The sequence below is a fragment of the Phacochoerus africanus genome, chromosome 2 (assembly GCF_016906955.1).
Source record: "Phacochoerus africanus isolate WHEZ1 chromosome 2, ROS_Pafr_v1, whole genome shotgun sequence".
In the NCBI taxonomy this organism is placed as follows: Eukaryota; Metazoa; Chordata; class Mammalia; order Artiodactyla; family Suidae; genus Phacochoerus; species Phacochoerus africanus.
This window is the reverse complement of record NC_062545.1, coordinates 278,869,197-278,884,258: the sequence shown is the minus strand read 5'-3', so window position 1 is coordinate 278,884,258 and position 15,062 is coordinate 278,869,197. Positions and strand designations below refer to the sequence as shown.

Genomic DNA, 15,062 nt, shown 5'->3' with positions numbered 1-15,062 from the left:
GAAAGCCAGCCGGAAACAGGGACCCGAGTCCAACAACAGAAGGAGCTGCCTTTGGCCTGAACCTCCAGAGAAGCCCAGGGTGACTGGCCTTTGGTCTCAGCGTCATGGAACCCACGTCACAAGAGAGAGACTTCGGACCTGCAGACCCAGGAGCTGATTAGCAGGTGTCCTCTTGGCGTATGTGTGTGTGTGTCTCTGTGTGTGTCTCTGTGCGTGTCAGTGTGTCTGTGTGTGCGTGCATGTGTGTGTGTGTGTCTGTGTGTGACTGTGTCTGTCTGTGTGTGTGTGTCTGTGGGTGTATGTGTGTGTGTGTGTGTATCTGTGTGTCTGTGTGTGTGTCTGTGTGACTGTGTGTGTCTCTGTGTGTGTCTGTGTGACTGTGTGTCTGTGTCTGCGTGTGTGTCCGTCTGTGTGTGTGTGTCTGTGTGTGTCTCTGTGTGTGTCTGTGTGACTGTGTGTCTGTGTGTCTGCGTGTGTGTCCATCTGTGTGTGTGTGTGTGTCTGTGTGACTGTGTGTGTGTCTCTGTGTGTCTGCGTGTGTGTCCGTGTGTGTGTCTGTGTGTGTGTGTGAGACTGTGTGTCTGTCTGTGTCTGTGTGTGTGTCTGTGTGTGTCTCTGTGTGTGTCTGTGTGTCTGTGTGTCTGTGTCTGCGTGTGTGTCCATCTGTGTGTGTGTCTCTGTGTGTCTCTGTGTGTGTCTGTGTGTCTGTGTGTCTGTGTCTGCGTGTGTGTCCATCTGTGTGTGTGTCTGTGTGTGTGTGTCTGTGTGTGTCTCTGTGTGACTGTGTGTCTGTGTCTGCGTGTGTGTCCATCTGTGTGTGTGTGTGACTGTGTGTGTGTCTGTGTGACTGTGTGTGTCTCTGTGTGTCTCTGTGTGTCTGCGTGTGTGTCCGTGTGTGTGTCTGTGTGTGTGTGTGACTGTGTGTCTGTCTGTGTGCAAGTAAAGCTTTATTCATGGAAACTGCCATTTGAATTTCATGTCATTTTCATGAGACTGTTCCTCTTTTATTGGCTTTTTTGGACAATTGAGAAATGTGAAAACAACTCAGAGCATATACCAAAAAAGAACAAAAGATGGGGGGGCTGGACTCGGCAGCAAGTGTCCTCTTCAGCCGCCAAGCTTGCGGGGGTTTGCTGTGCAGCCACGGGTAACTGCCGCAGTGGTGTCCTTCCTTTTCCTCGGGTAAATGCCGGTCGAATTGCTGGGGCTTAGGCAGAGGCACGTTTGACACAACGAGAACCTCCCAGAGTTCTCGGAATGTTATGTCGAGTCCCCGTCCCCCTGGCCAGTCGGGAGAGGTCCAGGTGCTAAGCATCCTCAGTCCCACCTCGTGCCCCCGTCTCGGGATCGTAGCCACTCTAAGGCCGGGTACTGGGGTCACTGGGATTCACTGGGATCTGAATTTGCATTTCGCTGACGTCTGCGGATGCTCAGTTCCTCTCCAGGGTTCCTGGCCACTCGTCCACTGCCTTTTGAGAAACGCTTATTCAGATATCTTGCCCATTTGAAAAACTGGGTTGTCTGCATTTTTATAGTTTGTTTGTCAGTGCTATTTACATATGCAGAACACAAATCGTTTATCAGAGCTTGTACGGTGAATTTTTTTCCAGTTTCTGGATTGCCTAATCATTTTCTTTTTTCCTTTTTTTTTGGCCTTTCTAGGGCAGCACGCAAGGCACATGGAGGTTCCCAGGCCAGGGGTCTAATGAGAGCTACAGCTGCCGGCCGACGCCAGAGCCACAGCAACTCAGGATCCGAGCTGCGTCTGTGACCCACACCACAGCTCACGGCAACACCGGACCCTTCGCCCACGGAGCCAGGCCAGGGATCCAACCTGCACCCTCATGGTTCCCAGCCGGATTCATTTCCGCTGTGCCAAGGTGGGAGCTCCCCTGATCATTTTCGTAATGGTGTCTTTTCAGAAAAAAACTGAAACAGGGAAGGGGAGGGTGTGGGAGGAACTGGGCACGTGGGGCTGGTCGATGCAAACTGCGACGTTTAGAATGAACAGCAAAGAGGTCCTGCTGCCCAGCACAGGGAGCGGTGCCCAGTCGCTTTAAAAGACCACGATGGACGGTGATATGAGAAACAGAGTGTATCCGTGTGTACGACTGGGTCAACTGGCTGTACAGCAGCAAGGGGCACCACATGGTAAGTCAACTGTACTTCAATTAAAAAAAGACAAAAAACGGAGTCCCCATCATGGCGCAGTGGTGAACGAATCCGACTAGGAACCATGAGGTTGAGGGTTCGATCCCTGGCCTTGCTCCGTGGGTTAAGGATCCGGCGTTGCCGTGAGCTGGGGTGTAGGTCGCAGACGCCGCTCGGATCCCGCGTTGCTGTGGCTGTGGTGTAGCTCTGATTCGATCCCTAGCCTGGGAACGTGCATATGCCGCAGGCGCAGCCCTAGAAAAGGCAAAAAGAACAACAACAACAAAAGACAAAAAGCAAAAAAGTTGAGATCTAGCTGGTTTACAACGCTGTGTTAGTTTCAGGTGTAGAGCAAAGTGGAAGCTTCCAGGCTAAGGGCCAAGTGGGAGCTGCGGCCGCCAGCCTGGGCCACAGCCAGAGCCACGCCAGACCCTCAACCCACCGAGTGGGGCTGGGGATTGAACCTGCCTCCTCATGGATACTAGCTGGGTTCGTTACCGCCGAGCCACAGCGGGAACTCCGATGATGCCTTCTGATGAGAAGAAAATTATGATTTCTTTTTCTTCTCCCTCTTTCTTTTTCTTTTCTTTTTAGAGCCTCACCCGAGGCATATGGAGGTTCCGAGCCAGGTCTGTGACCTACAGCACAGCTCATAGCAATGCCAGATGCTTAACCCACGGAGCGAGGCCAGGGATCGAACACACAACCTCATGGTTCCTGGTCGGATTCGTTAACCACTTGGACGGGAACGCCAAGGTTCAATTTCTTTTCCCTCTGCATATCCAGTTTTTCCAGCTCCATCTATTAAAGAGATTTTCTTTCCCTATTGAGTGGACTTGGTAGCTTGTACAAAAATCATTTGCCCACACGTTTGGGGTCAGTTTCTGGATCCCTGTTCTGTTTTCCATTAACCCATTTTTCTATGCTTCTGCCAGTGCTGCATTTTCTCATTTATTTTTAGTTTTACTTACTTATTTTTTTGCTTTTTAGGGCCGCACCTGCGGCACATGGAGGTTCCCAGGCTAGGGGTCGAATCGGAGCTGTAGCCACCGGCCTACACCGCAGCCAGAGCAACTCAGGATCCGAGCCGCATCTGCAACCTACACCCCAGCTCGCGGCAACGCCGGATCCTTAACCCACGGAGCGAGGCCACAGATCGAACCCACATCCTCATGGATGCTAGTGGGGGTTTGTTGTCGCTGAGCCACCATGGGAACTCTGCCCTTTGTAATCACTGGGGCTCCATGGTAAGACGTTCAAGTGTTGGTCCTTCAAATTTTGTCTACTTTTTAAAAATTCTCTTGAGGTCCAAATCCTTCGCAATTCCAATGAGAATCCTCTTGTCAAAAAATTTTCCAGAACCTCCTGGAATTTTGATAGAATTTGCAGTGAACCTCTGCCCTCTGTATTATTTTGGAGAGAATGACAGCCTTAGAAATACTGAATTTTCTGGTCCATAAATACAGGTCCTCTCTCCAGGTATCTAGCGTCTCAGCAAAGCTTGCCAGGTCTTTATTCAAAAGCCTTCTGTATTTTTTCATTATTTTGATTCCTTACCATTTGATTCACTATTTTGAGGATTTGATGTTTTGTATTCTATTGTAAATTTTTCTTTTCTTTCTTTTTTTCTTTCTTTTTTTTTTGTCTCTTTGCCTTTTTTCTAGGTCCGGTCCCGCAGCATATGGAGGTTCCCAGGCCAGGGGTCTAATCGGAGCTGCAGCTCTGGGCCTACGCCACAGCCAGAGCAACGCGGGATCCGAGCCGCATCTGCGACCCACAGCACAGCTCGCGGCAACGCCGGATCCTTAACCCACGGAGCGAGGGCAGGGATGGAACCCTCAACCTCACGGTTCCTAGTCGGATTTGTTAACCACTGCGCCACGATGGGAACTCCTGTTGCAAATTTTTTTATGGCATTTTCCAGTGCTTCCCTACTCATATACAGAAATGCAGTCGATTTTTCTTGGAGTTCCCATTGTGGTTCAGTGGGTTGAGAACTAGTGTCCACGAGGATGCGGGTTCTACCCCTGGCTTCACTCTGTGGGTTAAAGATTTGGCATTGCCACAAGCCGCGGTGTGGCTGTGGTGTAGACCCACAGCTGCAGCTCCCGTTCGACCCCTAGCCTAGGAACTTCCGCAGGCCACAGCTGCGGCCCTAAAAAAGCAGGAAAAAAGGTAGTTGATCTTTCTAAATGGACCCTTTGTCCCTCAACTTTGCTAAACTTATTCGTTCTAGTGGCTTCTCGTGTGATTTTAAGAGGATTTCCTACCCACAGGATTACGTCTTCCTCCTGCTTTTAACTTTTTCGCTGGCACCCTCGGCATGGGGCCGTTTCCGGGCCAGGGATGGGACCTGCGCCTCGGCGGTGACAACGCTGGCTGCTTGACCTGCTGTGCCACCAGGGGGCGCTTCCTCTTAGCCCCGTACGCCTTCTCTTTCTTTTCCCGCCTTCCTGCCCCCCTGCCCTGGCCAGGAGCCCCAGGACCAGGTTAGGTCGGTGCCGTGAGAGTGGACATGCTGGCCTTCTCCCGACATGGGGGCAGCGTTACGTTTTTCATCACTGAGGAGTTCCCGTCGTGGCGCAGTGGTGAACAAATCCGATGAGGAACCATGAGGTTGCCGGTTCGATCCCTGCCCTTGCTCCGTGGGTTAAGGATCCGGCGTTGCCGCGAGCTGTGCTGTGGGTCGCAGATGCGGCTCGGATCCCGCGTGGCTGTGGCTCTGGCGTAGGCCGGTGGCTACAGCTCCGTTTCGACCCCTAGCCTGGGAACCTCCATATGCCGCGGGAGCGGCCCAAGAAATGACAAAAAAAAAAAAAGACCAAAAAAAAAAAAAGCTTTTCATCATTAAGTGTGACGTTCCCCGCAGGTTCAGGTTTTGTAGAGACGCTCTTATCAAGGTAAGTTCCATCCCCTTCCTGGTGTGCCGGGCGCTCTTGTCATGAATAGGGTTGAATTTCGTCAGATGCCTCTGCCGCATCTAGTGAGGTGACCGTAGGAAACTCGTCTCTTCGGCTCATGTGCTACAGTCGGTCGATGTGTTTTATTTTGTTTTATCTGCTGCACCCGCAGCACGTGGACGTTCCCAGGCCAGGGATCAAGCCAGCGCCAGAGCTGCAGCCTGAGCCAGAGCTGTGGCAGTGCTGGATCCGAAACCTGCTGGGCGGCCAGCGAACTTCCTTGCTGGTGGATCTCAGAGCGAACCAGCCTTGCCTTCCTGGGACGCGCTGGCTGGGGGTCCCGGTGTGTTCGCTTTACAGGTCACCTGATTTGACTTCCTAATCTTGTTAATAGATGTTTGTGTCCTTGTTTATATGGGATCTGGGTCTAAAATTTTCTTGTGATGTCTTGTCTGATTTTGGTCTCAGGAAAAAGGTGGCCTCAGAAAATCTCGTTTTCTGGAAGACACCGTGTAGAACGGACGTTTCTTTCCCGAACGTTTGCTTGGATCCACCAAAGCCACGTGGGCCGGGAACACTCTGTGCGGCGAAATTTAAATTGTAAAGGGAGTTTCTTGAATAGACACAGCGCTATTCTGACGATGTATTTCTTCTTGAGCCTACTCTGATCATTTCTGTCCTTCAAGGAATTTTTCCATTTCATCTAAGTTGCCCAATTTTTGGTCATCAATGAATAACGCGGAAATATCCTTCTTGTAATGTCTCTGGATACAAGGGGACACATTCTCTCTGACTCCTGATAGTAATCACTCGTCTCTTCCTTTCCTTTCCCTTTTTTTTTTTTTTTTTTTTGCAGTCGCACCTGAGGCCCATGAAAATTCCCGGGCTAGGAGTTGAGTCAGAGCTGCCGCTGCCGGCCTACACCACAGCCACAGCCACGCCAGATCTGAGCCGCATCTGCGAGGCACACCAGAGCTTGGGGCAACACCGGAGCCTTAACCCACTGAGCGAGGCCAGGGATTGAAGCTGCATCCTCACGGACGCTATGTCAAGTTCTTAACCCCCTGAGCCACAATGGGAACTCTTTTTATTTTTCTTGATCAGACCAGCTGGAAATTTATCCATATATTGGATAAAAAGTTTAACCTTTTCGAATAACCAGCTTTAGGTTTCACCCGTTTCCTCTACTGTTCACCTGTTTTCTAGCTCATCTCTATCTGCTCTTGTTTTATTGTTTCTTTCACTTCTTTGGGGTTTAATCTCTGTTCCGCAGCCCTCAGCAGGGCCCGGCTGCTCTGCCCGTGTCCAGCCTGGGTCCCCAGGAAGGGCGGGTCTGGGCCTTAGGACCAGGCTATGGCTCTCTTGCGGGAGCCTCCTGCACGGAGGTGGGGGGTAAGGGGTGGGGGCGTGGGACTGCTAGGTTTGGAAACCTGAGCTCCAAGTACCAGACCCAGACTATCCTTGGGGACTCGGAGCCTGAGCAAGGGGTCCCTGGCTCGCCATGTTCTGCCCTCACTCAGGTCTCCAGGTCCCCGCACAGATTCCAGCCTCCCCGCGGGGAACCTTGGCGACGGGGTGGTTGAATGGGTTCCATGCAGTGCCACCTGCTGCCACAGGGGGGCAGTGCGTCCCCAGGAACCGCCGTGGTGTGTGTGTGTGCGCGCGCGCCTGTGCGTGTTCCCGAGCCACCCCTCCTCAGGCCACCCAAGGTCTCACGGGACCCTCCACATCTGAGCCCCTCCACCTCTGAACCCCCTCTCCTCCTGAGCCCCTCCCCATCAAAGTTCCCACCTGGGCTTCAATGCTTGAGTAGGTGGAGCCCCGCAAGCCTCTACTTGGCCCAGCAGGAGGCGCCAGGAGCTTGGGGGAGAGACCAGGGCCGGCAGGTGCGGGGTGCGAGGGAGTGGGAGGGGGTGCAAGGGGGTGCGAGAGGAAGGGTTCTCTTCGTCGAGGCTGGAGACTGGTTCGCAGGGCTGGCATGAGCCCCAAGTGCCGGTCCCGAGTGTGAGGGCAGGGCCAGGCCTCCCTGAGTGGTTTGCAGGGCATCTATTAATCACTGGGTGGGGGGAGGAGGCTGGGGGGCAGGGGATGCAGGGGTGAGTCTGGTGAGAGCCAGACACCACCTTGCGCTCCATCCTGCAGGTGGGAGCAGAGCATCCGGATCCCGCCCGGAGGAGGGGCAGGGGTGGGGTGGGGAAGCCGGGGGTGGGAGGAGTCTGGGGGCTCTGGGCTCCTGAGCGGAAGGGCAGGACAGGTGGGCTTCTCCCTCTGCAGGGCAGCAGGATGAGCCTGGCACTGGGGCGGGGAGGTGGGGGGGGGGTGCCTGAATGAGCTGCCCCTTCCCTCTCTCTCCTGGGCTGGAGCTAAAAAATCCAGGCCTCTGGTCTGTCCTAGCAACCCCAGTCCTCTCCCTTTGGGGACTGAGCGGTGACCCCCTCCACGTTATGGGAGCCCTCCCCCGCCAACATGGCAGCCTGCCTGGGGCCTCCAGAGGCTTTGGTCCCAAGGGCTGTGGGGGTGGGGCTTGGGGGTTCGGGGACCCCTGAGTAGGGAGGGCCCTGGCAGGCTAAGGGGCTTATCTGTTCTGCCAAGGTGGGTGGGGTCAGGTGTGCCCGCAGCCTCAACAAATCAGAGCAGCAGCATATGGTCAGCAGGGCCTTTGTTTGCCAAGAGAGGGCTGGGAAGCCAGCTCCAGAGGTCGCAGCCCAGAGCCTGTCCCACCCCAGGGCCTGTCCCATCCTTAGACCTGTCTTGGCCCATCCCCCGCTTGGTACAGAACCACAGGTCCTGGTGCTGCTGGGGAGCCTGGGGTGCAGAGCAGGAAGCTGGTCAGTGCCCAAGGGAGAGCCTCAGTCTCCAGGGTCCCCCCAGTAGGACACAGGGAACCCCAGAGCGCACAACCTGAAGCTGGCTCAGCTCCCTCGGCGCCTGCCCCGCTCCCTTAAGTCCGCGCAGTGACCACGTAGCGGTCCTCACTGTTCATGCGTCTCTGGCAGCCGGTCTCCGGTCCTGACAGGCGACAGGCAGAGGGTGCGGGTGCACCCCGAGTGATGCGGAGGCAGCTGAGGGCTCCGTTCCTGGTTCCCGCTCCTCCTCCCCACCTGTGCGAGCTGAGGGGGGCGAGCCCGGGGGCTTTGGTCGCGGAGCCTGAGGGAAGCCTATCCCCCCCCCCCTCCCGCCGCCCCGGGATGGCGAGAAGCCTGTGCAGGGCCCGGCTCCTCCTAGCAAGAATTCTGGTGGGGGGCGCTCCTGGGGGTTCACAGGACGGAGGGCTGCAGCCTCCATGCCTGGGAAGTCCTGTCTCAGGGGCTCTCCAGGGGCCACTGGGTGCCTGGGTCCCTGGTTCCCAGAGGAGGGTGGCAGCCGAGTCAGGGCCAGCGGAGGGAGGAGGGTAGATGAACTGGGAACTCAGAATGACGGAGAGAGGCCAGGAGGGGGACCACAGGTCTGCTGGCTGCTAGGCAGGTGGTTCTGGGAGGAAGGGACAGAGCAGGCAGAGCTCTGGAGCCGGGCAGCCACAGTGCCGGTGGGCAGGGGGCAGGGGCGCTGCCCCGCCCCACCCACCCTCTTCCCCTCCTGGAGTGCCCCTCCATCCCATGCCACCCCCTTCCCCCCAAGCCTGCAGTTCCTGCATTGGCCTCCAGAATCCTCCCTGGAGGGCATCTGCCCAACCCTTCCTTGTACAGGTGGGGAAACAGAGGCCCAGGGCCAAGCAGCCCCTGAGCTCTCTGTCACTGGAAGCCCCCCATTACCTGCTGGGACCCCTGCCTCCCATCCACACCGGCTGCAGCTTCAGTCCACCCCTCACCCCACCCCCACCAGTCCAGCAGCCTCTGAAATGCAGATGGTATCTTGTCCACCAGACCTCCTGTGGTTCCTCGGAGTACTGGGGAAAAGCCCCCCAGTCCCGTGGAAGTGGGTGCCTCCTCACAGGCCCCACTGCCCGAGGCCCCGCCTCCCCACAGGCCCCGCCCCCTGGGTGCCCTGCTCCGAGGGCCCCAGAGCTTGCATCCCCTCATCTCCAGGGGCGCCCCCCCTCCTGTCTGGGCTGGCTCCTCCTGTGTCTTGTTCTAGGCTCTGGGGTCAAGCCTCCTGAGCTGCTTCCCTGACCCCCACCCAGATCAGGCCCGTCTGGGCTCCTGAATCTCCAGAGACCACCTCCTCCTGGCCGCACTCCGTGGGTTAAGGATTGGTGTTGCCGTGAGCTGTGGTGTAGGTCTCAGATGCGGCTCGGATCCGGTGGTGTTGTGGGGTAGGCCAGCAGCTGCAGATCTGATTTGACCCCTCGCCTGGGAACCTCCATATGCCATGGGTGTGGCCCTTAAAAAAAAGAAAAAAAGAAAAGAGAGAGAAAAATGAATTTTTAAGATAAGAAAATGCTTTCATGTATAATATTGATGTATTTGTCTTTAGACCAGCACAGGCATGAAATCTAATTTTCATACTTTTTGTTTTTATGGAGGAGGGGCCTGGGCAGCCAAAAGGCCTGGGCTCACACCCAGGTCACACTGCAGCCTGGTCCCGACCCCTGGCGCTCTTGCCTGAGACGGGCCTGCCTGCCTGGACCTGTGAGCCTGGACCCAGGCTCCCGCGGTGCCCGGGGATGCAGTGAAGGCACCGCGCGGCCTGGCTGCCCCTCGGAGGCCCTGGCGGACGCCGAGCCCAGCAGGGAGCCCTGAGCCTCTCTTGATGGCCTGAAGCCCATGAGGAGGAATCTCCCAGCACCCGGCCCCAGGTGGGCTTTGAAGCGGCCCGGAGGCCCCGGACACTGAGTGATGAGGATAAGTAAATCCCAGTAAACCCAGAAAAGGGTCCTCACTGGAAGCAGCGGGGGGGTGGGGGGGGGTGGCAGGGTGCCAGCCTGCCGCACGTGCCGGGGACGCCGCCATCTCCCCACAGCTCTGTGACGTGGGACCCACGCGTACCCCACTTGATGGCTGGGAGGCGCACACAAGTCCCACGCTGCCCGAGCTCGTGGAACCTCCCTCGGGCTGAGCCTGGACCCTGGGACGGGCCCTGACGGGCTGGGGGCGCTGGGCGGGACCTCCTCCTGGGACTTCGCTGTCCCCAGCCACGGCCGGCGCGGGCAGCAGCAGCAGCAGCCCCTGGACACTCCAGGTGGACGTTCCCACATCCCAGGTGTGGGCTGGGACGGAGCGGGGAGCAGCCAAGCCCCCGGGGTGCACAGCTGCTTCCCGGGCTCTCCCAGGAGCAGGGGCCCTTCCCACCACGCCCTCTGCCAGTGCTATCGGAAGCCAAACTCAGCTGGGGAATGTCAACACCCCAGGCACAGCACCTGGCATCTGGTGCCCGCGGGAGACCCCCCCCCCCAAGCCCAGAAGCTCTGTGCTATTTATAACACCTGCAGGGAATCTGGGCACATACCGTCAGCCCCTCCCCGCGCCCCGGTGACCTCCAGCCCGCGCCAGAACTCTCGATGGGCAAACAGGCGGTGATAAGGCCCAGAGATTAGAGCTGCGAACAAACACAGCCTCTTTCCCCCAAGCTCGGGGCCCCCAGCCTCAGACCCCGGGAGCCTCAGGAGCCTGGGCCGCTGGCTGCGGGAGCCCAGGCTGACCCCACTGTGGTCCAGGAGCCCAGATCTGGCTCTGACTCCCCAGCCCCTGCACCTCCTCAAACACCCATGGAGGTGCCCCACCCACCAAGGCAGCCCCCGCCCTGGGGGATAGGGTGGGATCCAGAAGAGCAAGCCGCCACCCGCGGGGCTATGGTCAGACCTCAGACCCACTCAGATCCCGTGCTGCACACCTTTGGGCATCACTGATCTACCCGGTCCAGCCGGGTTCCCTGGCCCCAAAGCGGGGCGGGCTCTCCACAGGGCTGGCTGGAAGACCAGGCGGTGGAGGAGACACACTGGCACACACGCGGGAGGGGACACGGGTCCCTCCAGGCCCACCAGGCCTCCCTCCTCCACGCCAGCGAGCCTCGGCTCCCTCGGCACCCCCCGGGCCTGCGCTCTGCCCTCTGGCTCTTCTGAGCCCCTTTGGAAGGGCAGGGCCAAGAGAGGACACGGCAGCCAGCAGCATTTGTCACCCCATCCTGGTGGTTGACCTCTGCTGATGCAGCCGAGGGTGGTCTCAGTCCAGGGGCTGAGGATGCAAAGAGCCAGAGATGGACACAATTGCAGTCTGAGATCAGCAGACACGAGGCTGAAGCTCTCTGTGGAGCCCAGGCGGTCTGTGCCTGGAGCGGGAGCCAGTCTGACTGGGGTCAAGAGTTAGTCTATGGCCGGGTCGGTGCTCAGCCTGTGCCTGTGTCAGGCCCAGTCTCTAGCTGGAATGAGGCATCCGTCTGTGGCTTGGATCAGGACTGGGCTTGGGCTGGGGTCAGGGCTCAGTCTGTGACGGGGGTGAGACCGCAGCCTGTAACTGGGGTCGGAAATCAGCTCGTGACTGGAATTCCCAGGGCAGTCCAGCAGGTTAGGAACCCAACTCATACCCATGAGGAGGCAGGTTTCATCGCTGGCCTCACTCAGCGGATTGAGGGTGCAGGACTGCCACAAGCCGTGACGTGGGCCACGGATTTGCCTTGGATCTGGCGTGGCTGTGGCTGTGGCGTGGGCGGGCACCTGCAGCTGCAATTCAACCTTGAGCCCGGGAACTTTCATATGCTGCAGGTGAGGCCCTAAAAAAAGGAAAGAAAAAAAAAAAAAAAAGAAATCCGCCCATGACCGTAGTCAGGGGTCATCTGTAATGGATTCGGGCTGGGTGAGTAGCCGGGATCCAGGCTCCGTGTGTGGCCGGGATCCGGGCTCGGTGTGTGGCTGGGATCCAGGCTCCGTGTATGGCTGGGATCCGGGCTCATGGCCTGCATCTGCCCCCAGCGGCTCCTCGGCTCCCAGCAGGCCCACACTGTGCTGCTGCTGCTCAGCTTTGCTTCCTTTTTGGAGGAGGCTGGTCTTGGCCGGCACCCAGCCGCTGATTCCCGGGGGAGAGGCCCTGTTCCCGCCAGCCACATTCCCACGCCTGTCTGGGGGGGTTGCCAGAGAGCAGCCGGCTGTCAAGGGGCTGCCTCCCCGGGGACAGCCTCTCACCCTCCCAGCCTCTGGGGGCAGCCTGTAACTTGCAGGAACGCCTGACCTGTGGGCACCCTCCTGTGCCCCCCTCCTCCCGTACCCTCCTTCCCGCCCAGTGAAAGGCCTGTGCAGCGAGGCCAGGAGGGCCCAGCGCTCCTGAGGCCAGCGTGGCGCGTGAACTCGGCCCGGGGCCCGCACCCCCCGGGCCTTACTTTCCCCGTGTGACAGCAGGACAGAAGTGGCCGGGCCGAGGCGGCCTTGCAGCCTGTCCGCTGTCCCCCGTTCCAGCGCGGGAAACCCGCCAGGCCAGGACGGCTGCGGTCCTGGCTGCTCTGGGGGCCAGCGTCCGCTCGCATCCTGCCAGCCTGGCAGGGGAGGTGCCCTGTTTTACTGCAGGCCCACCCCAGGGCCCGGTGGGGGGCCAGGGAGACCTCAAAGGGAATTGATTTGCTCGGGGGTCAGAGGGGTTCGCCTCTGAGGGGACCGGCTGCAGCCCTGTGGGAGGGGTGAGAGGGGCCACTGGCTCTGCCCACACGGATCCGAGGTCCTGTCCTGGACCCGAGCGAGGCCTGGGAATCAGCCCCCTGGCCCTGCCCGTCCCAAAGGCCCAGCCTTGGGCTGCAGGGCCCAGGACCCAAACAGGAGGATTTGCTGTTGGAGCCGCCTCGCAGCCTGAGGTCGCTGTGCCCTCCCCTGCTCTCCAGAGGGGAGCCCTGGCTCTGACGCGGCCTGAGCGCTGTGCGAAGTGTCTGCACCCAGGGTTACGATCCCCAACCTCAAAGGGGGAAACTGAGGACCTGGGAGGGGCAGGGCCTCGGCCCAGGCCCCGGGGTCCCACCCTCTGAAGGGGGGAGCATGTCTGCTCCCCCACCACCCCCCGCCGCCGCCCCGTACTCTCTGCCCTCCCTGGTCGGGGGTGGGTACCGGGGAGGGGGGGCAGGCGGGCTGGACACGTGCCAGGCGTGGGCTGGGCCTCCTGCAGCTGCTCAGCCGGTGTTGCAACCCGGCTCCCCAACTCCAAGCCATGTCTTGACTTGCAGTGGCCCCTGCCCCCGGCCCCAGGGGAAAGCCTCGCCCACCTTCCCGTGATCGGGGTGACAAGTCCCAGCACGGCCGGGTCCCCCGTGCCAGCTCGGAGCGTGAGAAAACCCTGAGCCGAGGAGAAGGTGTGGCAGGCAGCGGGTGTGGGTACCAGCTAGTGCCCACACTCCTGCTGCCCGAGAGGAGGCCAGGGCCACGCAGCCCCTGCCCCGGCCTGGAGACCAGGCCCACTGCTGTCCCCCCGGGGTTGGGCCCTGGCTGCAGCTCCCTCGCAGCCACCAGCTCTGCCCTGTAAGCTGTGCGCAGCTGCTCGCAGCTGAGACCGCAGGCCTCTCCCCAGGAGGCTCGGCTGGGCAGCGTGGCTACGCGGCCAGTGGCCATCTGCAGAGAGGCCAGCTGCCCAAACACTTCCTTCCCCATGAGGGTCGCTGAAGCCCACACGGTGCTGGCCCTTGGGGACAGGCGTGGAGGCCTGAGAGGCCCTCAGAGGCCCCTCGAGAAGCTGCTGCTCCCCAATACCAGGGGAGCACAGAAAGCCCCCCGCCCCGCTGAGGCGGCTTCTGGGCTCCTGGGTTGGGGGAGAGAAGGAAGGAGAAAGGAAGGCGGCCCAACGCCAGGAGGGGGTGACACGGGTGAGCACGTCCCCGAAGCCTGGACCCCAAGGGGCCATGAGCCATCGGGGGACAGGGGTGCCGGCCCCGTGCCCTGAGCCACCAGCAGCAGTGGGCCCTGCCCGGGCATGTGCCCGTGCTCATTGCTCGGAGCTGCCCGTGGGAATGGGCTGGTGGGGCCCTGACTGCCCAGCAGGGTCAGTGACTGTGGGTCCCCATTATGGGCCCCCTGCGTCCCCCAGTTTTAAATGTCCCAAGGGCCCAGCCAGGCCCCACAGAGGCACCTCAGGACCCCCGCCAGGCTGGGGAAGAGGCGGGCTCTGCCCAGGAACCCTGGGGTGGGGGGGGGCTCCCTGCAGGAGGTGGCCAGCACGACTCCGAGTGGGAGCTGAGTGGCTGCAGGGGCGGGAGGCGCGCCTGAGGGAGGGTGGTGGGTGCTGCCAACTGGGGGTCGGTGGAGGGGCCTGGGCTCCTGTCTGCATGGAAAGCTGAGTTCCGGAGAGCGCGGGCTGTGTGGGGCAGGAAGGCAGAGCTGCAGGGGTGCAGGGGCCCCGGGGGCTCACAGAGGGGCCCTGTTCCATCAGCGCACTGTCCTCGGCCCTGGGACTGTGCCCCGGGCCAGAGGCTCCCTCGCCCACGGTTCTCTCCCGCAGCCCCAGGCCCCCGCCCCAGCCTCCTGCAGGTCTCTGTGGGTGGGGAGAAAGGAGTCCCAAGGACTAGGTGGTGGCGGCCCTGTGTAACCAGGGTGATGGTGGGGACAGCGGAGACAGCAGGGGCGCAGAGCCCACAGCAAAGGGAGCCCCGGCTGAGAGCCCCCCGTGGTGGGGCCGGCGGAGGAGTGAAGCTTCCTCCTGGGGGGAGGGGTGCGCTGCTCCAGGTGTAAGCCCGCCCTGGAGGGGGGCTCCGCCTGGAGCTTTCGAAAGATGCCTCGGCGGGCAGGCAGGCTGCCCTGTCACTCACGGTGCCTCGTGCAGGGCCCAGCCACGCACCCGTGCAGGATGGCCCTCTGGGTCCCGTGTGGAGCTGCCAGGGCGGCCTGGGCCTGAGGTTGGGAGGAGATCCCTGCTTTCGCCCGCACTGAGCCCACCTGGACCCGGCTTGGCAGCGCCCCTGCAGGGGGGGGGGCCATGGCTTGTTCATCCCACAGTCACCCCTGCTCCTCTGCCACCCGCAGCAGAGGAAGGAAGCCCCTGTCACCGGCCCCACCTGCGGTGGCCGGTGCTGGAACAGGAAGCCGGGGCACCAGGCCCACCTGCCCTCGGCCGCCCCCCAACCCCAGGGCCGAGAGGAGTGGGGGTGGCGCCAGGGAGGAGGCTGGGCCTG

The 15,062-nt window shown here is 60.2% G+C and overlaps 1 long non-coding RNA gene across 1 annotated transcript; it reads left to right on the top strand.

The window, feature by feature from the left end:
* Window positions 1–1,990: 1,990 nt before the first annotated feature.
* On the top strand, window positions 1,991–5,697 carry LOC125121427 (uncharacterized). The gene is made up of 2 exons (XR_007133462.1): window positions 1,991–2,151; window positions 5,520–5,697. It is a non-coding gene; the product is annotated as an uncharacterized LOC125121427 (long non-coding RNA).
* Window positions 5,698–15,062: the final 9,365 nt, after the last annotated feature.